The sequence below is a fragment of the Lissotriton vulgaris genome, chromosome 5 (genome assembly GCF_964263255.1).
Source record: "Lissotriton vulgaris chromosome 5, aLisVul1.2, whole genome shotgun sequence".
In the NCBI taxonomy this organism is placed as follows: Eukaryota; Metazoa; Chordata; class Amphibia; order Caudata; family Salamandridae; genus Lissotriton; species Lissotriton vulgaris.
The window spans coordinates 248,165,471-248,190,113 of record NC_141693.1 but is presented as its reverse complement, the minus strand read 5'-3'; the positions used below and the strand labels follow the sequence as shown (position 1 = coordinate 248,190,113).

General features: G+C 50.7%; 1 protein-coding gene across 2 annotated transcripts in view; it reads left to right on the top strand.

Annotated features, from left to right (window-relative positions):
* The first annotated feature begins 615 nt into the window (after positions 1 to 615).
* Positions 616 to 24,643, top strand: part of MFN2 (mitofusin 2) — a 169,864-nt gene continuing 145,836 nt past the window's right edge. Inside the window, exon 1 of one of the 2 annotated variants that reach the window (XM_086921284.1) lies at positions 616 to 703. The gene's annotated coding sequence lies outside the window, so the exon portion shown is untranslated. Of the gene's footprint in view, positions 704 to 9,307; positions 9,952 to 24,643 lie in introns of those variants that run through there. The other variant, XM_086921286.1, reaches the window with a different exon arrangement.

The window sequence follows — 24,643 nt, the reverse complement described above, 5'->3', positions numbered from 1 at the left end:
AAGTGTTTAATGTCATGCTTAATGACCACTGAGGCGCTGTTACTGTGCTATGGGACCCAGCGCCTAGAAGCGTGATAGAAGAATTGTTTAACTTTATACATTGTGTTTGAGAGATAGGTGCTGTTGCCCTGGGACATTCTGACATTCGAGTCTGTGTGCAGATTTAATGGATTACATCATACATGCCAATAGACCCGATTCAGGCGGGAGACTACCGATTTTTCGAGCCAAAGATGGCTTTATTTTAGCTGTCTCCCGACCGAAATTGCATTTTTTACAATAGAAGTCAATGGGGCATTTTTATTCTCCCGATTTTTTTTTTTAAATCTCCCACGTCCCTGTCCTAAAATGTTGGCATGTATGGATTACATTACATTTAAAAATAAACGCAGATTATATTCCAGGCCCTCTCTTGTTTATGTAATTGGTTGGACACTGATTACATCAACAAATTATCGGGCATACGAATGCTGTTGCAGGCGGTGATAAATAGTTACGGGCTACATGATGTCAACTGTAAGACGTACTGCTCTAGCCTCCCTGGTAGTCCTTTCTTTACATCTAAATCTGTGGTGCTCTCGTCTCGTCCCTTTTTGGTTTCTATTATTAAAACTCTTTGACAGGCGCATTCTAATGACGTAACCCCCGGCCTGTGATTGCCCTCTGACGTCAAGTGCTTCAGGCAGAGGCAGGGAAGGTGAAGGTAGGTGAGAAATGGGAAAGAGGGAAATGTGGTTTCAAGTAGGAGTGGAATTGAGGAAATACAGCTCTGGCGTGGAGAGACAATATGTAGATCTAGTGGTAAAGTGGAAAGGCTAGGGATAGAACGGGGACGGTTTCGGTTTGGAAGCGGTTTGGCATTTACATCGGCCAGATAGAGATGGGAAGCGATGACACGGTGATGGGAAAACAAATACTGGGTTGATTATAGGACGGTTGATGCCGTTATCTTAATCGAACGTTTGCGATCGTGATGACATGCGCGTAATAATAGGCTACTTAGAGGCATCGTACTTTAGAGCTCCATCAAGTATCACTTTCGGGTGGGGTGATGTACGATGTATGTATACAGTCCGCATAGGGGCAAACACTAAACAGACGTATGAGAGGAACGGACGCGTCGTATAGTTGTTAGCTTTTTCCTAACAGTATTAATGCATAATATTTCTCGCAGTAAACATTAGAGACTAATAAAAGGCTTCCACTTTAACCAGCACTCCGACTTATGTTGCTGATGGAACATCATATCATACATGTCACAGATCTGCGCTTTAAAACGGAAACGAAGTGCAATTTTGTAATGTGGCGAGCTAAAGGCACGGGCTAGGCATGTAAAGATGGTCTGCACGCATGACGTAGAAAAGTAGAATCTTTATTCTAGAGCAAGCAGGTACATGTCTTCACAACGACATCCCCACATCAACTGAACAAGTGATACACTCATTCTGGAATCTCACTATGCAGAATGCTTCCAGTTACCATGACACTGGAAGCATCATAGCAAGGATGCCAGGGGACCACCGTCAGAGCGGTTAAAAGATGATGCTAAGATGTGTATCTTTTACTGCAATTAATACATTTTCTAGGTGTGTCTGCAACCTTTTGCAAGTGGAGCTGTGTTTTTGGTCTTTTGAGTAGAAAAGGAATAGGTTAATGTTCTCGTTTAACATTCTGTCTTAATGAAGCACTAAGCCAGCCATACCCAGTAATGCATTTATTAGCTATGGAGCACGGAAGGACACAGTTTAACTCTCCAGTGTCCTTCCTCCAACTCCCCCACCCCCCTAACATTCTACGAGTTGAACACAAACATTCTAGCAATGCCTGCAAGTCAAGGCATTCCTGGTATCCAAGCAACCCAACACGCCCCCACCCCTTTTCCTTCACAACAATTAAAATAATATATACATATATCAATAAGAACAATATACACAGTAATCTAAGACTAATATTAAAAATAATACAGCCTGAAAGGACAGTGCATTTTAGACTTTAGAACGTAACATAATGCTGCCTGCACTAAAAAAGATAAAACCTGCAACCTAACTAAACATAGACATTATTAACAATATAATCTTTCAACCAACCGGGAGCCTTCCTTTCCCTTCCAAATTTTGCTTAAGTCCTGGTTCATTGACACATCTGACTCGTTAACTGCATCATCCAAAACACCTGATGTGCTTGCACTGACAGACTCCTTTGACCTAATAGTTTTTCCATCACCTTCCTCCATTCTAGAGTCATTCATTGCATCTGCATGATTGGCATTCTCACAAAAGGTTTGTTCATACCTTTCTGACCAATGCCCGACTTATCCAAACTAACATCATCAATAAGCCAGTCAAAATCAACTTTCTTACTACCATCCTCACTACCATCCTCCCCTTGGCAATTCTTTTCAGATTCCACACTTTCCCGTTTCTAAGTCTCACAGCATTCTGCAACACTTGCACAACCTCTTAGCATCAAAAATCCGACTCTCTCTCTCTTACAAACCAATATAGGTTTTTTAACATGCTCCCAGTTATCAACTTCTATCTCAGCTGCTCTCACCCCCGTTTCATATCCTAATACTCCTTACTCCTGTTATGCATCTGTTCCATTCTGTTCCGTACCTTATCTTTTGACCATAAGTCCATCCCAAAATAACGCAACCAAGCAGGGTTATATTTTGAACTTGGCTTACTCCTTGCTTAACCGCTTCACTGTGGCGATCCATCCGCTGCGGAGCGGAAAAAAAGATTGCGTGCGCAGTTTGGAAGGTCGGCAGCCGTCCACCGCACACGCCCACCGTGACGTCGACCGGGCGTTCAACGCATGGAAAAGGTTAATTGCAAATGGTGGCAGGCCTGTGGCATCAGTGCATGTGACAAGATAAGCTCAAACCATTTTTCTCTACCTACGTAATCCAATTGACATTCTTCCGTAATGAAGCACTAATGCAGCTGTTAGAACTGGGGGTCTCTAGTTGGCTAAGGTAGGTACCTTAGTCCAAATAGGGACCCTTGCTTCTAGTCAGGGTAAGGAGGGACACACTCTGAGATAACCCCTGCTCACCCCCTGGTAGCATGGCAAGAGCAGCCAGGCTTATCTCCAAGTCAATGTGTAAAGTATTTGCAACCACACTTCCAGTAACACAGTGATAACACCACAAATGGACACCACACAGGTCTCATAAAAATAGCGGTATCTTGATAAAAAGGAATACGATGAGACCAACAATAGAAATCCAACATATGCGTATTCGGAATATTTCACTTGGCCGGTTATTAGGCCAACAATCACTTGTAGGTTCATGCTGTATTAATGAGCAATTCATGATCTCTAATGCAGTCCCAATGCAATGCAGTTCGTAATGTAATAATAAGCCAGTTCTTAATGCAAGAATCAGGCAGTTCGTAATGCAAAAATAATGTGATTAGTAATGCAGGAATTAGGCAGTTCGTAATGCAATAATATTGCTGTAAGGCAATCTGCGCGGTCACCTCGGGTTCCACTAGGCCCCAACAGCAGAGACAACCGTCATAAGCTTAAAGGAGCGGCCCCGGTTCCGCTGGGCAGGTACAGGCCGCTCGGGGACTCAGCGCGTCTAACGCGGTGCAGCGGGAGAGAGATCGGAGCATCATTCACTCCTCCAGCATGCCTCCCCAGGCCACACACGCTTGAGGCTCCCGATTGTAGTCCAAGCCTTACCTGGGGGTTGCGCTGCCTCGCTCTCTCTCTCTCCGCTCGTTGGACGTCCTGCTGGGCGATCCCGATCACGTTGCAGTTCTGTTGCTAGACGACGCTGTAGCCTTACTGGTTACAGCGCTGCCTTCTCCTTTGTTGACGCTCTTGGGCATATTCCTTTAGATGAACAACAATCACAATCCCTTTCACCTTATAGCTTCCATAGCTTCAAGAAATTCTTTAGCATGTTGCGGCTCGGGCTGGCGGCGGCAATCTTTACTTACAGCCTTAGATACGATGACGGCTCGGGCCACAAACAGCAATGCAGCAGCGTGGACGATGTTTCACGCTGCGTGGGCAATACGAGCACGGGGCACCTCGTAAACAGTACCACCGACCACACAGCAATCTTAAGAGTGCAAAAAGCACATCCACACAGCGTCGTTGAGACACCCTTCCTTAGTTTCAAGAAATCCTTAAGTATGTTGCGGCTCGGGCCGGTGGCGGTGATCTTTACTCACAGCCTCAGTTACGATGACAGCTCGGGCCACAAACCGCAAGGCAGCAGCGTGGACGATGTTTCACATTGTGGGGCAAAGCGATCACGGGGCACCTCGTAAACAGTACCATAGACCAAGCAGCAGTCTCAGGCGTGCAAAAAGCACACAACACAACGTCGCTGAGACACACTTCTTAGTTTCAAATAAGCCTATAGCACGTTGCGGCTAGGGCTGGCGACGATCTTTACTCACAGACTCAGTTACGATGACGGCTTGGGCCACAAACAGCAATGCAGCAGCATGGACAATGTTTCACGCTGCAGGGGGCAATGCAATCACAGGCCACATCGTAAACAGTACCATGGACCACACAGCAGTCTCAGGAATGCAAAAAGCACACGCACACAGCGTCGTGAGACACACTTGGAAACTTTTATGTTCCTGATTTTCCACAACAGGGGACCAGCTCTCCTCGGGCCCTTGGAGACAAGTTACTTTAGGACACAGCACAAAGCAAAGTCCTCTCAAGCAGGGGGGACACAGCACACAGCAAATTCTCTTGTCCTCTCCTTAGTCAAATCAGCAAACTGCAGGCCAGCCCCAGAACACACAGCAAGGGCAGTCATTCTCTTCAGCTGTTCTTCTTTGGCAAGGTTCCTCTTGAACACGAAGTAGCTTCAATCATTTTTCAGTATGGATTTCAGTCTTGAGTTCAGGGGTTACAGCTCTTACGTGTATACCCCTAAATGCTGTTTAAGTCTTTGTGTTCAGGGGGCTCTGACCTCAGTCCAAACCAGACCTGGGTGGCTTCCTGCCAGTGCAGCCCTCCTCCTTTGATAGTCAGGGTCTGGGGCCCAGACGCTCAGCAGGAGGTGGAGCCATCCTCTGGTGGCAACAACACAGCTCTCTTCACATCCAAGGGGCTACTCCTCCCCCCACATCAAACGCAGGCCAGCCTGTTGCTGTCTCACCTACTCCTCCCTGGGGTCAGGGCACTTCCCAGACCCTGACACATCCAAACCCAGACAGGCAATATATTTGTGCCTGCATGCCTTAATACTGCACATTTTATGAAGATACTGCAAGATGTGGGTATCTGCAGGTTACGACAGTTGGATTAAGGTTAGCAGCAGCATTTGAATGGTCCTTGCGGCATAAGAATTTCCAGCGCAGCAGTATTCTATGTGCATTGCTCCGTCTTGATGCTGTGGCATATGGTGTGACGCTGTCACAGTGCATGCTGGAAAATAGAAAGGGATCAAAGATAGGATCACTTTGTGTTGGTGTCCAGCATTGTGACTCAAGTGCTTTACTGCAAAGTAGCTGCCAAAGGATCACATGATGGATGCAGCACCAAATTGGACCGTGGAGTAATCGTGGTCGCAGCATCAGCATTCTATGGAAGTCAAGTGAACTGCGTATGCGCTTCAACTATTCAGTGAATTTTACCAGAACTGCACTCAGATCTTCATGTCTCTGTTTAGTTCAAGTTGAAAAAGAAGGAACTCTGTGGATTACCAAGGTTTACTAAGTCATAGATTGATTATCTGATGTATAACAGAGTAATGTAGTTAAACTGATAATACTATTTGACATATAATGTTTTAATTGCAATTTACTTAAATCATTCCACTATTATTCGTTAAGCGCCAACATCAGTGCTAAGAATTTTTCATTAGCTCCACCTCAAGCATTGTGGCCAGCAGGAGGGAATCCATGCTTGAAGTGGCCACAATGGAAAGCGTATTTTTTAAATTTCTATTGTTACCATCGATGAAGAGGAGCAAATGTTTGCTGACCAAAAAAAAAGAGACTGTTTTTGTTTTCTGAGGGTTCAAAATGTTTAAAAGTTTATGAACACATGGCCAAGGATACAGGGGCTGATAGTAATGGAAATGTCTTTGACAAAGCTATTGTTGATTTTGACCAATATTGTGCTCCAAATGTATGCATAGTGATTGAAAGGCATAAGTCTTTTCAAAGGAAACAATGTCTCAATGAATTTGATGAGTATGTGGCTGCCCTTAAAAGGTTATCATTGGATTGTAAATTTGGAAACTTACAAGAAAAATACTAGTAGTCAGTACGACACGGATGTAGGAATGTGTAGGCCAAGTTAACACTTTGAGGATGATTGTAATAAAGAGTTGAATATGGGTGTGAAGAATCGTGTGGTTACATATGAAATTGGTGAAACATGCAAATGCGAGGATGGTACAATTGAAGAAATGGAGGATATTGGTGTCATTGTGAAGGAGGAAAGGTGTCTGTTGGAAGACATTAATAATTATTCTGATGGTAATGGCAGTACAAATGTGAGTGTAAATAAAACAGCTAGGCAGCGACCCAAGTGGATGTCAGATTATGTCTGTTGGGAAGAGGATGGGCTCGGTGGAGCATCTGAATTGTAGATCTATACATTGCAAGAAAACATTACCTATATGCGTAGGCCTTATGTAAAACGTACATGATTACATTTTGTTTGTCCTTTTACAATGTTATAATTATATCGCTATATGGGTAAATCATATAGTATACATTTTTTGCTTAATTTATTGCAACGTTATAGTTATTAATTTTCTGTATGCAATGTTTTATGCTCTTCTCTTAGTTATATTATTTCCCCTGTATTCTTTAAGGTTTACTACCTTAAGTAGTTGTACATTGTTTTGTTATTTATTTAACAGAGGGGGATGTGTTGTGTTTATTCTAACTTTCAATGTAAGCAGCTGCTCTAGACTCCTGAATGTTGGGACTGAAATCGAGGATTTGTTGTATAGACTTACTTACCTCCCATTTTTGCTGGAATCTGTTTTTGTTGGACTTGAGACACAGTGCACTTTACCACTGCTAAGCAGTGCTGCAGTGCTTGTGCACATTACCCTAAGCATGGTTTGATTGGCATTATCCTAATTTAATTTACTTATAAGTCCCTCATAGAGTGGTATACCATATACCCAGGGTGTTGGACCTGGGGTCTCCAGATCGCATAGGGTAGCCTGACACAGAGGAGGAAGGTCTAACCTAGAGGCAACAATGTTAAGCTTGCGTCACACCCTCACAATAAATCAGCGTCCATCCACCAAAAATAATGACACTACACCGTAATTTATAAAAGTAGGAAAAGCTTTATCTTTCCTTAAATCAGTTACGTAGGTGTATACAATTTCCCAAGTCAATATTTAGACTTTTTTCCTGCAATATCTATAGTTGTAAACATTTGTTGAGGCCTAGGAACACAATTCAAGAACGAATCTTCCTCTTCATTTTTAGAATGTCATAACATAAATTACTCATAAATTCATTACATTTCCTAATAGGAAGGAAGAAGTAAGTTCTGGTGTTAGTTCTGCATTCCGATACCTAAATAAAGGAATCAAACAGCTGACGGCCTAGTATGCTATCTGCAGGACATCATGGTACATCCTTTTCTTACATTGCATTCAGTTTTCATTTGCTTATAAAAACATAGCCCAGGTTCCCCTTGTACACTGGCTGGGGTTTATTAGAAAAGATTATCCACTTTAGGGGGGCAGGTCTTTGAATTATATCAATCACTTGAAAGGGGACTATTCATCCAGGATTCTTAGTCTCACATTTAAGTACAGACTTCGTTCACCTCAATTTATCTTACTAATTCTAACCCCAGATCAGCCCACGTCCGGCTGGTGTGGCACCTGGGTTAATGACTTACACACAGTCGCTCGTTCCAGTGACTCAATTCAGTTAGTTTACCTCCCGGGGCTCTTCTTACACGTTTTCTGTGCTTGCGGGATGAGCCAATTACCTCATGTCACCACAGGGCCTTTGATGTCTGCCCGGCCTCCCGCTTTCCCACTTACTTGACACTCGGTGGGGGCTCAGAGGGTCCAGGGGCCTTTGACAGTTGAGGAATATAAAACCCCACCTTGCGCTGCCTTCCTCGGCAAAGAAGGGCCCTTAGCGGCTGGCTCACGGAGGAGGGGGGGATTTCCGCCTACTCCGGCTGGTTCTTCCTCTTCCAGTCGGGCTGACTCACCCACAGGACCTGCGCGGGAGATAGACGCCGCCGCGCCTCTGTCAAGTGAATCCTCACAGGCTGCCCACTCTCTGGAACGCTTCCTCGTAGGTTCGCGCTTCCGGGCCTGCGCAGGAGACAGATGCCGCCGCCTCTCGCAACCGGCAATACTCCTCAGGCCGCTCCCATCAAGACACTTCCCTGAAGCACTGGGCCATTGGGCCTGCGCGGAAGTCAGACGCAGCCTTCCTCCACCCGCTCAGCAGCAGCTCCAACGGCGCCACCACGCCAGGACTTCCCTCGAACCCCGACACCACCGATCTGGGGGGGGGTCCTCACGGCTCACCAGAACTCGGGAATATACGTCTCTGGACGGAGGGCAAATCAGCTGCTGGACCATGCACGATAACGCAGGTGAGGAGACCGCCTTTAGCAGATGCCGTTCTTGAGATGACGATGGTGGTGGTAAAGAGGGGGGCACAGTGGCTTGCTGTTCCTTTCTTCTGGGAGCCTCACAGAGATGTTGAACTGCACTTCTTACTGGAGGCTGGAAAAGGCAGTGCTATTAGCTCTACACACGGCCCCGGCAGTCACCAGTTAGGGGTCAGTGGAAGGGTCAGTTCCTCTACTCTGGAGATAACTGAGCAGTATTCAGGTATAGAGTACCTAAGCAGGGTCAGATCTAAGGCCAGGGGCGATAACAGAGGAGAGAGAGCGCATCCCGAGGGTGAAGTCAATCCTCTCAGTGTTCCACCTCCCTGATGTCCTAGCCTGTACTCCAGCTAGCCCTCCAAGATCATTCTAAAATGGCCGCCCTGACCTGTCCTTTTTATATGCTGGCCTCAGACTTCCAGAACCAGCTAGAAGGTTCTAGAGCAACTCTGTTAACCTATGGGCTCCTTTTCTTAAGTGACCGTTATGGCAGTTGCTGGCCACCATTTTAGGTAATTAAGCTGGTCCTCAGAAAAGGAGGGAACTCTGGGCCTGTGAGGAACCATGGGGTCAAGGAGCACCTAACCCCCAGGTCAACACCTAAAAATTCCAGTGGACATTAAAATGAAAGGATTGAGGGGCGAAAAAGGGGGCAAAAATTAATAAATAAAAGGAGGGACCACCCAAAGGGCTGACAGGTCTAACACAGGGCTATTATATTTAATGCTACAAGTCGGCGTGAAGCACTTATTGTTCCGCCCACTTAAGTACCATCTTAAAACAAGTCCCAGGCCTGCCATTGCAGCCAGAATGCCGTTTTAAACTGCCATGTCGATGTGGCATTTAAACCGCCTTGCCAATCCTTAAACTCTCCTCTTTAGTACATATAGGACACTCCTGAGGTAGGCCCTAGGTAGCCCATAGAGCAGGGTGCTGTGTAATTAAAGGTTTGGACATGTACTTTTTTACACCGAAGTGATAAAGGCCCAAATTCGTTTTTCACCACTGAGAGGCCTATTCCTCCCATACGCTGTAATTCCTAATTGGGAGCAGGTAGTTGTATTATGTTTGGTACTTATGACATCCTAATGATAAACCCTATATAATGGTAAAGATGCATTTATCATTACAATTTTGAAAATGTTACTTTTAGAAGGAGGCTAAGCATAATGGCAAAGCAAACTGAAGAGGAGCAAGGGACCCAGTATCTTCGCTTAGTCACTTGAGCAAGGTCTACATCATTGAAGTAACATCGAGACAGGTGGAGTACTAATGACCAGAAACCGGTAGTAACCTTGATTGAATCAGCCGGAGGGAACGTGTTTACAACGCCAAAAGCTTTACCGCCGACAAGTAAGTTCACTGAATATGCTTCCTTATGGCAGAATCTCCACTTTCAAAATGGCAACTAACCAGCCTCGCATTTCCTGTTTGGTGTAGAATCAAAATGGAACAGTGGGTGACATTAACCAGACATTGATCTGTTGTTTACTCAAATCAGTGTTCATTAAACTAGATGAGAAGCTTTGAATTACATCGGATTTGGATTACAGGAAAGTAAGACGTCTTCACGTTTGTCTTGATGGAATGCTTGTTCATTTACTTAAGTCAGTGAGGTAGGACGTTAAAGGTGCTCATTTAATTTTATATATTTCAGACCGGATGGTCACAAGGCCACGTGTAATACTAAAAAGGAATGAATAAGCGAATCCTGTTCATAACTTCAAGTAAAGGCAAAAACGAATCGGCAGGAACCATTAACCGCTTCACGGATATAAGTTGAACAAGATATACGCGTCGGCATCATTTACCATTTGGGAAACATACACATAGGAGTTGGATCTGCTCTAAGGGGCCGTTTGAAAATTCCAAACCTTGGTAGCCTTAAGTGTGTGTCTCAGTGGGCAGCAACCTCTAAAATGATTTTATAAATTGTAAAACAAATTATGATTAGTGTTGCTGCAGAGAAATTAATGACTGGTTTAATATCGTAATCTATTTTTCACCAATTCACTTAGTATTTGTACTGTTTGCCACGTTTTAGGGCTCGCCTGCTGATGCGCTTCTGCGCATCGCTGGCGAAGCTCTATTATGGCCTATCCAGACTTTATCTACCACTGGCGATTTCTTGAAGTGCATGTGCTTTTTAGGTCATTGCGCAAGCGCAAGCCCTAAAAAGCGCGTGCACAATGCCACCAGCCGCCTGCCTGCCTGCCTCGCATTACCACATCAAAGGCAGCCCTCCCAGCGCATTTCTCACCCCCTAATTATTCACGGCCAGCCGGCCGTACTTTCAGTCTCCTTTTACAACCTGTTTAACTTGTTTTCTCAATTGCTGACTCCCATCTTTCGCCACCAGGGCTTCAGCTTTACAGTCTGTGCCAGGGTTTCCCTGACTCGGTGCTTTATTATTCAGATGCTCAAAAACAGAGGTGGTCGTCTCTGCTCCCTCCCTTTGTTTGCAAAGCAATTCAGGGCTTCGCCACCCATCAAGGCTTGCAGTTTGCCTAATCTAAAAATCCCAAGGCCCCCACACCATCTCCTGCACATTGCTGCTTATAAATTTCAGTGCTTTAGCAAAATATGACAGATGTGCAGCGCAGACTTTGCTTGTTTTTTTCTACAATGGCTTCGATTGTTGGCTTGAAATGTACACTGTTCGATTGCCAGAAACAGGGCTTCGTAGAAATAAATACAGGCTTATATCTAAATGTGTTACAAATAAAAAACGACATATTTCCTCTATCACAAACCCTAATGGAACTCGCAGACTGTGTTGACATGGCGGTCTGTGAGTGTTAGGTAAGAGAGGCAGAGTGCTGTACTATCACAGAGGAGACATCAAAATGTATTTTCTTCAAATGTGTGCTCCTATTAGGTATAGGGCTAACAATCTGCCGTTCGAAAACTTCAGAACACTTAGACGTTCCAGAGCAGCAAGTACTCACTTTTTGGTATACTATATTATATTACTATTGTAGGTATCGGTGCTTTGTATAGCACCAACATGTAGCCCTCCAGTCACGTCCGATCACTTGCATAGCCTGCAACGATTGAAGAAAAGCTAGATATGCCACGCGGCATTGTTTACAAGCTAGACACATTTCTTCATTTATATATTTATTTGTTTATTTATTGGTATTTTCCGTAGTGCCTACATATTGCGTTTATACATTTTAGAGCTTTTTGACTCCCCGAAGGAGGAATGAGCCGGGCTTGAGCTAGCCTGTAAGCTAAAGAGACTTTTTAAAAATGTTTTATTTGCTGGATATTAGTATAGGTCCTGTCGTTTGTATAGCGTCAACATGCCATCTTTCAGACACCTTATAGCACATTTTGATCCTAGAGTGCAAAAATGTAGTTGCTGTATATTCCCTGGTAGCTCCGTTTACCTGACTCCTTTACAAAATAGAAAGAAAATAACCGAGGCATCCACCACACAGCTCCACAGATGCACCCACCACACAGCTCCACAGATGCACCCACCACACAGCTCCACAGATGCACCCACCACACAGCTCCACAGATGCACCCACCACACAGCTCCACAGATGCACCCACCACACAGCTCAACAGATGCACCCACCACACAGCTCCACCGACACAACTCCACCGATGCACCCACCACACAGCTCCACAGATGCACCCACCACACAGCTCAACAGATGCACCCACCACACAGCTCCACCTACACAGCTCCACCGATGCACCCACCACCCAGCTCCACCGATGCACACAGCTCCAACGACACAGCTCCACCGATGCACCCACCACACAGCTCCACTGATGCACCCACCACACAGCTCCACCGATGCACCCACCACACAGCTCCACCGATGCTCCAACTAAGCTCCACCAATGCACCCACCACACAGCTCCACCAATGCACCCACTAAGCTTCACCGATGCACTCACCACACAGCTTCACTGATGCCACAGCTCCACCGATGCACCCACCACACAGCTCCACTGAATCACCCACCACATAGCTCCACCGATGCACCCACCACACAGCTCCACCAATGCTCCAACTAAGCTCCACCAATGCACCCACCACACAGCTCCACCAATGCACCCACTAAGCTCCACCCGTGCACCCACCACACAGCTTCACCGATGCACCCGTCACAGAGCTCCACAGAGGCACCCACCACACAGCTCCACTGATGAACCCACCACACAGCTCCACCAATGCACCCACCACACAGCTCCACCGATGCACCCACCACACAGCTCCACCGATGCACCCACCACACAGCTCCACCGATGCACCCACCACACAGCTCCACCGATGCACCCACCACACAGCTCCACCGATGCACCCACCACACAGCTCCACCGATGCACCCACCACACAGATCCACTGATGCACCCACCACACAGCTCCACCGATGCACCCACCACACAGCTCCACCGATGCTCCACCAATGCACCCACCACACAGCTCCACCAATGCACCCACTAAGCTCCACCGATGCACCCACCACACAGCTTCACTGATGCCACAGCTCCACCGATGCACCCACCACACAGCTCCACTGAATCACCCACCACACAGCTCCACCGATGAACCCACCACACAGCTCCACCAATGCACCCACCACACAGCTCCACCGATGCACCCACCACACAGCTCCACCGATGCCCCCACCACACAGCTCCACCGATGCACCCACCACACAGCTCCACCGATGCACCCACCACACAGCTCCACCGATGCTCCAACTAAGCTCCACTAATGCACCCACCACACAGCTCCACCAATGCACCCACTAAGCTCCACCGATGCACCCACCACACAGCTTCACCGATGCCACAGCTCCACCGATGCACCCACCACACAGCTCCACTGATGCACCCACCACACAGCTTCACCAAAGCACCCACCACACAGCTCCACCGATGCACCCACCAGACAGCTCCACCGAGGCACCCACCAGACAGCTCCACCGAGGCACCCACCACACAGCTCCACCAAGGCACCCACCACACAGCTCCACCGAGGCACCCACCACACAGCTCCACCGATGCACCCACCACACAGCTCCACAGATGCACCTACCACACAGCTCCACAGATGCACCCACCACACAGCTCCACTGAAGCACCCACCACACAGCTCCACCGAAGCACCCACCACACAGCTCCACTGATGCAACCACCGCACAGCTCCACCAACACAGCTCCACCGATGCACCCACCACCCAGCTCCACCGATGCCCCTACCACACAGCTCAACCGACACAGCTCCACTGATGCACCCACCACACAGCTCCACCGATGCACCCACCACACAGCTCCACCGATGCACCCACCACACAGCTCCACCGATGCACACAGCTCCACCGATGCAACCACCACACAGCTCCACCGATGCAACCACCACACAGCTCCACCGATGCAACCACCACACAGCTCCACCGATGCAACCACCACACAGCTCCACCGATGCACCCACCACACAGCTCCACCGATGCACCCACCACACAGCTCCACCGATGCAACCACCACACAGCTCCACCGATGCACCCACCACACAGCTCCACCGATGCACCCACCACCCAGCTCCACCAACACAGCTCCACCGATGCACGCTCCACCGATGCACCCACCACCCAGCTCCACCAATGCCCCACCACACAGCTCCACCGACACAGCTCCACTGATGCACCCACCACCCAGCTCCACCGATGCACCCAGCTCCACAGATGCACCCACCGCATAGCTCCACCGATGCACCCACCGCACAGCTCCACCGATGCACCCACCACAAAGCTCCACCGAGGCACCCACCACAGCTCCACCGATGCATCCACCACACAGCTCCACTGATGCACCCACCACAAAGCTCCACCGAGGCACCCACCACACAGCTCCACTGATGCACCCACCACACAGCTCCACTGATGCACCCACCACACAGCTCCACTGATGCACCCACCACACAGCTCCACTGATGCAACCACCACACAGCTCCACCAACACAGTTCCACCGATGCACCCACCACCCAGCTCCACCGATGCCCCACCACACAGCTCCACCGACACAGCTCCACCGGTGCACCCACCACCCAGCTCCACCGATGCCCCCACCACACAGCTCAGCCGAAACAGCTCCACCGATGCACCCACCACACAGCTCCACCGATGCACCCACCGCACAGCTCCATGGATGCACACACCACACAGCTCCACCGATGCAACCACCACACAGCTCCACCGATGCAACCACCACACAGCTCCACCGATGCAACCACCACACAGCTCCACCGATGCAACCACCACACAGCTCCACCGATGCACCCACCACACAGCTCCACCGATGCACCCACCACCCAGCTCCACCGATGCCCCCACCACACAGCTCCATCGATGCACCCACCACACAGCTCCACTGATGCAACCACCACACAGCTCCACCAACACAGCTCCACCGATGCACCCAGCTCCACCGATGCCACCACCACACAGCTCCACCGATGCACCCACCACACAGCTTCACTGATGCAACCACCACACAGCTCCACCAACACAGCTCCACCGATGCACCCACCACCCAGCTCCACCGATGCCCCACCACACAGCTCCACCGACACAGCTCCACCGATGCCCCCACCACACAGCTCAACCGACACAGCTCCACCGATGCACCCACCACAAGCTCCACCGATGCACCCACCACACAGCTCCACCGATGCACCCACCACACACCTTAACCGATGCAACCACCACACAGCTCCACCGATGCAACCACCACACAGCTCCACCGATGCAACCACCACACAGCTCCACTGATGCACCCACCACACAGCTTCACTGATGCCACAGCTCCACCGATGCACCCACCACACAGCTCCACTGAATCACCCACCACACAGCTCCACCGATGAACCCACCACACAGCTCCACCAATGCACCCACCACACAGCTCCACCGATGCACCCACCACACAGCTCCACCGATGCCCCCACCACACAGCTCCACCGATGCACCCACCACACAGCTCCACCGATGCACCCACCACACAGCTCCACCGATGCTCCAACTAAGCTCCACTAATGCACCCACCACACAGCTCCACCAATGCACCCACTAAGCTCCACCGATGCACCCACCACACAGCTTCACCGATGCCACAGCTCCACCGATGCACCCACCACACAGCTCCACTGATGCACCCACCACACAGCTCCACCAAAGCACCCACCACACAGCTCCACCGATGCACCCACCAGACAGCTCCACCGAGGCACCCACCAGACAGCTCCACCGAGGCACCCACCACACAGCTCCACAAAGGCACCCACCACACAGCTCCACCGAGGCACCCACCACACAGCTCCACCGATGCACCCACCACACAGCTCCACAGATGCACCTACCACACAGCTCCACAGATGCACCCACCACACAGCTCCACTGAAGCACCCACCACACAGCTCCACTGAAGCACCCACCACACAGCTCCACCGAAGCACCCACCACACAGCTCCACTGATGCAACCACCGCACAGCTCCACCAACACAGCTCCACCGATGCACCCACCACCCAGCTCCACCGATGCCCCTACCACACAGCTCAACCGACACAGCTCCACCGATGCACCCACCACACAGCTCCACCGATGCACCCACCACACAGCTCCACCGATGCACCCACCACACAGCTCCACCGATGCACCCAGCACACAGCTCCACCGATGCAACCACCACACAGCTCCACCGATGCAACCACCACACAGCTCCACCGATGCAACCACCACACAGCTCCACCGATGCAACCACCACACAGCTCCACCGATGCAACCACCACACAGCTCCACCGATGCACCCACCACACAGCTCCACCGATGCACCCACCACACAGCTCCACCGATGCAACCACCACACAGCTCCACCGATGCACCCACCACACAGCTCCACCGATGCACCCACCACCCAGCTCCACCAACACAGCTCCACCGATGCACCCACCACCCAGCTCCACCGATGCACCCACCACCCAGCTCCACCAATGCCCCACCACACAGCTCCACCGACACAGCTCCACTGATGCACCCACCACCCAGCTCCACCGATGCACCCAGCTCCACAGATGCACCCACCGCATAGCTCCACCGATGCACCCACCGCACAGCTCCACCGATGCACCCACCACAAAGCTCCACCGAGGCACCCACCACAGCTCCACCGATGCATCCACCACACAGCTCCACTGATGCACCCACCACAAAGCTCCACCGAGGCACCCACCACACAGCTCCACTGATGCACCCACCACACAGCTCCACTGATGCACCCACCACACAGCTCCACTGATGCACCCACCACACAGCTCCACTGATGCAACCACCACACAGCTCCACCAACACAGTTCCACCGATGCACCCACCACCCAGCTCCACCGATGCCCCACCACACAGCTCCACCGACACAGCTCCACCGGTGCACCCACCACCCAGCTCCACCGATGCCCCCACCACACAGCTCCACCGATGCACCCACCGCACAGCTCCACCGATGCACCCACCGCACAGCTCCACCGATGCAACCACCACACAGCTCCACCGATGCAACCACCACACAGCTCCACCGATGCAACCACCACACAGCTCCACCGATGCAACCACCACACAGCTCCACCGATGCAACCACCACACAGCTCCACCGATGCACCCACCACACAGCTCCACCGATGCACCCACCACACAGCTCCACCGATGCACCCACCACCCAGCTCCACCGATGCCCCCACCACACAGCTCCATCGATGCACCCACCACACAGCTCCACTGATGCAACCACCACACAGCTCCACCAACACAGCTCTACCGATGCACCCAGCTCCACCGATGCCACCACCACACAGCTCCACCGATGCACCCACCACACAGCTTCACTGATGCAACCACCACACAGCTCCACCAACACAGCTCCACCGATGCACCCACCACCCAGCTCCACCGATGCCCCACCACACAGCTCCACCGACACAGCTCCACCGATGCACCCACCACAAGCTCCACCGATGCACCCACCACACAGCTCCACCGATGCACCCACCACACAGCTCAACCGACACAGCTCCACCGATGCACCCACCACAAGCTCCACCGATGCACCCACCACACAGCTCCACCGATGCACCCACCACACACCTTAACCGATGCAACCACCACACAGCTCCACCGATGCAACCACCACACAGCTCCACCGATGCAACCACCACACAGCTCCACTGATGCACCCACCACACAGCTCCACCGATGCACCCACCACACAGCTCCACCGATGCACCCACCACACAGCTCCACCGATGCACCCACCACACAGCTCCACCGATGCAACCACCACACAGCTCCACCGATGCACCCACCACACAGCTCCACCGATGCACCCACCACACAGCTCCACCGATGCAACCACCACACAGCTCCACCAACACAGCTCCACCAACACAGCTCCACCGATGCACCCACCACCCAGCTCCACCGATGCACCCACCACCCAGCTCCACCAATGCCCCACCACACAGCTCCACTGACACAGCTCCACTGATGCACCCACCACCCAGCTCCACCGATGCACCCAGCACACAGCTCCACGGATGCACCCACCGCATAGCTCCACCGATGCACCCACCGCATAGCTCCACCGATGCACCCACCGCACAGCTCCACCGATGCACCCACCACAAAGCTCCACCGAGGCACCCACCACAGCTCCACCGATGCACCCACCACACAGCTCCACTGATGCACCCACCACAAAGCTCCACCGAGGCACCCACCACACAGCTCCACTGATGCACCCACCACACAGCTCCACTGATGCACCCACCACACAGCTCCACTGATGCAACCACCACACAGCTCCACCAACACAGTTCCACCGATGCACCCACCACCCAGCTCCACCGATGCAACCACCACACAGCTCCACCGATGCAACCACCACACAGCTCCACCGATGCACCCACCACACAGCTCCACCGATGCACCCACCACACAGCTCCACCGATGCACCCACCACACAGCTCCACCGATGCACCCACCACACAGCTCCACCGATGCACCCACCACACAGCTCCACCGATGCAACCACCACACAGCTCCACCAACACAGCTCCACCGATGCACCCACCACCCAGCTCCACCGATGCACCCACCACCCAGCTCCACCAATGCCCCACCACACAGCTCCACTGACACAGCTCCACTGATGCACCCACCACCCAGCTCCACCGATGCACCCAGCACACAGCTCCACAGATGCACCCACCGCATAGCTCCACCGATGCACCCACCGCACAGCTCCACCGATGCACCCACCACAAAGCTCCACCGAGGCACCCACCACAGCTCCACCGATGCACCCACCACACAGCTCCACTGATGCACCCACCACAAAGCTCCACCGAGGCACCCACCACACAGCTCCACTGATGCACCCACCACACAGCTCCACTGATGCACCCACCACACAGCTCCACTGATGCAACCACCACACAGCTCCACCAACACAGTTCCACCGATGCACCCACCACCCAGCTCCACCGATGCCCCACCACACAGCTCCACCGACACAGCTCCACCGGTGCACCCACCACCCAGCTCCACCGATGCCCCCACCACACAGCTCAGCCGAAACAGCTCCACCGATGCACCCACCACACAGCTCCACCGATGCACCCACCGCACAGCTCCATGGATGCACACACCACACAGCTCCACCGATGCAACCACCACACAGCTCCACCGATGCAACCACCACACAGCTCCACCGATGCACCCACCACACAGCTCCACCGATGCACCCACCACACAGCTCCACCGATGCACCCACCACCCAGCTCCACCGATGCCCCCACCACACAGCTCCATCGATGCACCCACCACACAGCTCCACTGATGCAACCACCACACAGCTCCACCAACACAGCTCCACCGATGCACCCAGCTCCACCGATGCCCCCACCACACAGCTCCACCGATGCACCCACCACACAGCTCCACCGATGCACCCACCACCCAGCTCCACCGATGCCCCCACCACACAGCTCCATCGATGCACCCACCACACAGCTCCACTGATGCAACCACCACACAGCTCCACCAACACAGCTCCACCGATGCACCCAGCTCCACCGATGCCCCCACCACACAGCTCAACCGATGCAACCACCACACAGCTCCACCGATGCAACCACCACACAGCTCCACCGATGCAACCACCACACAGCTCCACCGATGCAACCACCACACAGCTCCACCAATGCCCCCACCACACAGCTCCACCGATGCACCCACCACACAGCTCCACCGATGCACCCACCACACAGCTCCATCGATGCACCCACCGCACAGCTCCATCGATGCACCCACCGCACAGCTCCATCGATGCACCCACCGCACAGCTCCATCGATGCACCCACCGCACAGCTCCATCGATGCACCCACCGCACAGCTCCATCGATGCACCCACCGCACAGCTCCATCGATGCACCCACCACACAGCTCCACCGATGCACCCACCACACAGCTCCACCGATGCACCCACCACACAGCTCCACCGATGCACCCACCACACAGCTCCACCGATGCACCCACCACACAGCTCCACCGGTGCTCCAACTAAGCTCCACCAATGCACCCACCACACAGCTCCACCGATGCACCCACTAAGCTCCACCGATGCACCCACCACACAGCTCCACCGATGCTCCAACTAAGCTCACCAATGCACACACCAAACATCTCCACCAATGCACCCACTAAGCTACACCGATGCAGACACCACTCAGCGCAACCACAGCATGACTCAGCGCAACCACAGCATGACTCAGCGCAACCACAGCATGACTCAGCGCAACCACAGCATGACTCAGCGCAACCACAGCATAACTCAGCGCAACCACAGCATAACTCAGCGCAACCACAGCATCACTGGTTCAAATATGTTCTTTCAATGTTTCAAGCTGTTTTCAAGCTTTCACGCTTTATTACAAATCACAAAAAATGTTAATATTTCATTTCTGTTCTTGGATTTTCGTCACAATAAAAAACACTGAACATAATCTTCACAAAAGTTATTTACAAAAGTTTAAGCTATTGCCATTACAAATTAAATAAATTATTTAAGTATTAATCATTTAAAAAAATTAAAAGCCATTGTTATTTGTAATATCAATACATCTAAGTCACGTAAATACAAAACATGTTGCATTACAAATGCTATAGGTGTCACGTTTGCAAAAGTTATAACTATTGGCATTGTAAATGACCAAGCTAATAATTTAACTATTTTAAAATATAACACATAAATAACAAAAAAATCATTTATAAGACCAATAGCTCAAACTTTCCTAATGCGAGCCCTATTGCATTTCCAATGCTTGTTTTGTGTGTGATTATTATTCAATATTTTGATTGTAACTTTATTTGTTGAAACAAACAGTGTTTCTCTGTTTCTGATACTAAAAATGGAAAAAAATCAATTGAAAAGTGCAGAATGATGGTTAAATAAATAACCAGGAACAAATCATTTGTTATTGGTCTTAGTCTGTTTAGGTAGGTAACAGCAATATAAGTGACAGTTAGATACGTTTTTCTATTTTGCATAGGCCCTATCTAGCTGTCAGTATTTGGGCCTACCCTTCTTGACATAGTATAACTTTTAGAAAGTTGGCATTTACCTGCCCTTTGTGCCTTCAGCCTGTCTTGGGCCACTTGACTAGGAGTAGTTGACATACTTTTTTTTAATTCCTCCCAGACAGCCACACAGTAGAGGGACTGGGATAGGTGCTCCTCCGTGGGCCATTTGGTGTGGGGCGGAGCTGAGTCCAGCCCCACTTACACCAGATTAGCCTGTGCTCTGCCTTCACACAAAGGGCCTAGCAACCCTGTATTGTCACTCTAGCCAGCTTGGAGCCAGGGTAGGAGAAGCAGGAAACTCCAGGCACTTCGAAAAACATCTCCAGATGCTTATACCGCCATCCAGAAGAATGCCACTGGGATATAAAAATAGGACTTTCAAACCCACTCTTCAGTTCACTACTGGACCTTTGGAAGAACTTGCAGAGTACTGCCTGCTTCTGTGACCTGCTGTACACAGGGACATAAAAGGCTCCCACTGTCTTGAACCCTTACTTGGACCCAGCCCTGAGTGAGCCCAGAACCCCAAAAGAGGTGTCTTGTGATAAATTGGGTTTTTGGTTGACTGAGGGTGTGATCCCTGGTAAAGCAGCAACCACAATCTCTCTCAGGACAAGACACAAGCAAACCCAAGATTAACCTATGCTCAACGTGCAGTCAGGCTTAACTCAGAGGCATCGTGTAAAGTATTTGTGCAACACCTCAAACTGTGAAAATACCACAGAAAATGTATCCCTCACCAAGTTAGAAAAATAGAGCAGACTTGGATAAATGAAATACGACCAAAACCTTACAGCAAGACTCCCTAGATGAGTTGCTCACACCCAGAGATTTACAAATGGTCATCTGGACATATGGTGGAATCCTTCACAGCAGCCTTTGCCGAGAAGATAGGCAGCCTAGGCCCGATATCCAACAAGGCCCTCATCACAATGCTCCTCAAGCCAGGCAAGGGCCCAATATCCTGCGACAGCTACCACCCCATCTTTCTCCTGAATGGGGGTGTCAAGATCCCAGCCAGTATCCTGGCCACATGGCTCAAACAGGTCATACGTAGTCTGACACACTCCAAACAGGCCAGCTTTGTTCTGGGCTGGTTTTTCTGTGACTATTTACGAACCCTGGCTCACCTCCTCTAGCTGATGAAGGACCTACTGGATGAGGCACAGGCCCTCTCCCTTGAGTAGGGATATCTATTCACGGTCCTCTGATGGTTCAGAGGATGACTTTATTTCCAGGCTCCAGTTGTTGCATGATGACCCCTTGGCACAGGTGAATTGCGTGGGGTTCCTATATGCTTCTTTCCAGATCAAACCCGGGACGTGCCAGGGTTGCCCTCACTCGGCGCTCCTCTAACCTTCTAGCCTTTGGCTGCAGCTTTTCGTCAATCACCTGGGATCGTGGGCTTAACGACCCGGTAGGTCTCTTCTCCAGCCTCCTTTATGCGGATTATATTCTGGTCTCACGGATTTCCCTCAATCCTGTCCAGCTCTTTTTACCCTCATAGATAATTTTGAACAGATGGCGGGCTACAGGATCAACTGGGGGAAGAGTAAGGTCCTCCCTCTTTCTTCCTCTATGATGACGGCCATGGACCGGGGCCACCAATTCCGCTGGACGTCGACCTGTCTCAAGTACCTGGGGATTCTTGTCAACAGGGGGTTGGAACGCATGATATTGGACAATCTCGAGCCCCTGCTAGAGCAGACGCTGGTGGACTTTGCCAAACAGACGCACCTCAATCTCTCCCTTTGGGTGCACGTCCAGGTGGTTAAGATGGTTACCCTGCCTAGGTTTATGTATGTTCTGGGTATGTTGCCCTTTCAGGATCTCCCTTCTGCACTCCATGGATAGCCTTATCAAGGGCTTCATATGGGGTGATGTGTGGCCGCGACTGGCGATCTCCAAATTGGTCGCCCATAGAAAGTATGGCGGGCTGGGTTTTTCCTCAGTGGAACATTATGCTTTGGCCTGCCACCCAGAGCAAATCGCCTATATGCAATGGGGAGTGGCGGACCCCCCTGTGGATTCTGATAGAATGAAGCCTCACCAGTAGCCCGTCCAGCTTTTCTTCGCTTTGTGTACGGCGCCCTTAAGGCATTCTTAACTAGCCCCATGTTCCATTTGATGGCCATCACCTGTGAATAGGCGCATGCGTTCATTTCGGTCAACCACTTTTTGCATGCAGAGGCCCCCCTGTGGCAGAACGCCGGCATCCATATAGGTTACCCCGCCCGAATAGAAGAGGGTGAGCATAGAAACGCTCTTCAGGTTGATTGATTGATTGCTCCCTCAAGTCCTGCGCAGGCCTCAAGGATGAATTTGAAATGCCCATGCACCAGCACTGGTGCTATTTACAACCCCGCCATTGTCTTTGTAGCTGTCTGGGGTGCCTGCGTGGGACCTGTGATCCTCCTCTGTTGTTGCTTACTTCTATGTGTGGGGCATCTACTGTGGGGTGATGTCGGGTCTGTACAATCTGAGGATTCGTCACAAATACTTCTACCTCATTCGCGTTGGTTGCGTACTTTGTGGCAGGGGCTCCCACAGGTGGAGTATAATGAGGAGGTGAAATCCTGGAGGTTCTAGACCAGGTGTCCCCAACGAGTAGCTCATGAGCTACCAGTAGCTCTCCAGCTACCTGTAAGTGGTTATCCTGTAGTCAGCCCTGCCTACTAATATAGAAGTATTTGTTAGGTTGAATTATTATGTGTATAGCAAAATTAAAAAGCCGGGGAACAGAGGTAAGTGCAGAGCAGTTTGCCCTATTTAACTTAAAATGTGGAAGAGCCGAAACTGTTCATTTCAACAACGGAGGTGATCATTTTTACCTATAAACATCAGTGGCAGCTTTAAGTGCACAAGCTGTAGAATTGAGATTGGCAAAAGGAGCCTTGTATCCCCAGTGGACATTGGGACGGGGAGGTAGCATCTAACCAGATCATATCATTGGGTACCCGAACCCGGAGGGGGATCAACGAAGAAGAGAATTTAAAAAGATGGCACTGGCAAAAGTAAGAGCCCGTAAGACAAAAACTGGGAAAAAGACTGAGAAGAATATTCCAGAGACCGGGGAAGGGAGTGGAGTTGGCAAATCAAAGGGAGTGCTGAGTGAGCCAGCTGGAAGGAAGAAACACGCTACAAGAAATACATGATCCTTGTCACTAACACCTAAATCAGTGAAGCCAAGAATAACAAGGAGTGGCTCATAAGTATCTAACTCGATTAAAGACTTCTTGGGAAGACATTTTAAGGGGAAGGATGTGCCTAATAAGGAGGCAAGTGTTGTGGCATACCCAACCTCTGAGGCTATGGGCAAGGGTGATTTAACCTCTCTAAATCAGACTATATTCAATTTATCTGGGGTTCCGCTGAATCCACGGTTGTCTTCT